At 45.6% G+C, this 1,260-nt stretch overlaps 1 pseudogene; it reads left to right on the plus strand.

Moving 5' to 3' along the window:
* The first annotated feature begins 734 nt into the window (after window positions 1–734).
* LOC117164263 (5S ribosomal RNA) lies at window positions 735–852 on the plus strand (annotated as a pseudogene).
* The last annotated feature ends 408 nt before the right edge of the window (window positions 853–1,260 follow it).

Below are 1,260 nucleotides of genomic sequence, written 5' to 3' on the forward strand. Positions count from 1 at the left end.
GAATTAAGGCTCGGTTACGAATTCGAGCAGCGAGAAGTTAATTATCTTGGAACCGAAGGCGAGTTGCACAGGTGTTCAAATATTATTAGAGATGCGGCGGTAGATCTATTTACGCACGTAAATTAGTTGAAAATTATATTTGTTAATGTTAGGTTTATTGACACGGAAGGATTCGTCAAACAGCGAAATGAGTCGCTGTATACATTAAAATCGATAACTGAATCTAATAAGGAGATAAATCACGATGAAGAGATTACATAGTAGAAATAATTTAGAGATAAATTTTGTTTCGTTTTAACTTGGGAGATGTATAAGGTAAGAACGTTTGTTATACTTCGATGCGAAATACGTAATTATTATTGACTTTATAAAGTATAAAACGATCTCGATAATTACTTATACTAATTGACATTCATATAACTACTCGATAAGAGATAAAGATACTACAAAATTATTATGGTTAAGATAATCATCGTAAATGTACTCAATTCTAATTATATCTTGTGGTTATATCTTATAGTTGTGACTATTCATTCATTTTTTAAATCGAAACTACTGTTGTATTTTATCTCAGGAAATAGTAAGTGAATTAAGACTATGTAGCGGCACTTGACAATAAACTGTTGAGTTTATGTCGCGTGACGCACGACACAAAGACCCTATACCTGCGGACAAGATGATTGCCAGATGTCGATACATCCGTACCGAACATTTTCTAGCTAGCCTAAGGACCAGCCAACGCCCTGGCCGCGCTGAATGCACTCGTTCCCGTCAGATCACGAAAGTTAAGCAGCGCCGGGCACGGGTAGTACTTGGATGGGTGAACGCCTGGGACTCCGTGTGGCGTTGACGAAGCGCGCCGGGCGCCCCCCCCCGTGGGGTTCGGGCTTGGTGGCTCAGCGCCTCGGGGCCGCCAAGCGGTCCGGTAGGGGAACCGGGCTGCCTGGCACGGCGGCTCCGGCGACGAGGCGGTGTGACGATGGTGTCACACACCGCTCCATCAGCGGTGGTATTAGGCGCGTGGGGGAGGCCCCGTTGCGACGCTCACAGCGGTTCCCGGGCCTCTCTCGATCGCAGTCGGGACGGTTATCGTGGAGGTTTAGTCGGTTGGAGTCCGACACTACCACGCCGCTTTCCCCAGAAGCGGCCTAGCGTCCGTGCGGATTTCCTCCACGTAAAATATAGAAAAAAAAAGCTAGCCTAAGGACCCGCCATAAACCTTAGGATTTATTATAGCGAAGGCCCTCCAAAGAGACAAAC

The sequence above is a fragment of the Bombus vancouverensis genome, chromosome 7 (assembly GCF_051014615.1).
Source record: "Bombus vancouverensis nearcticus chromosome 7, iyBomVanc1_principal, whole genome shotgun sequence".
Lineage (NCBI taxonomy): Eukaryota > Metazoa > Arthropoda > Insecta > Hymenoptera > Apidae > Bombus > Bombus vancouverensis.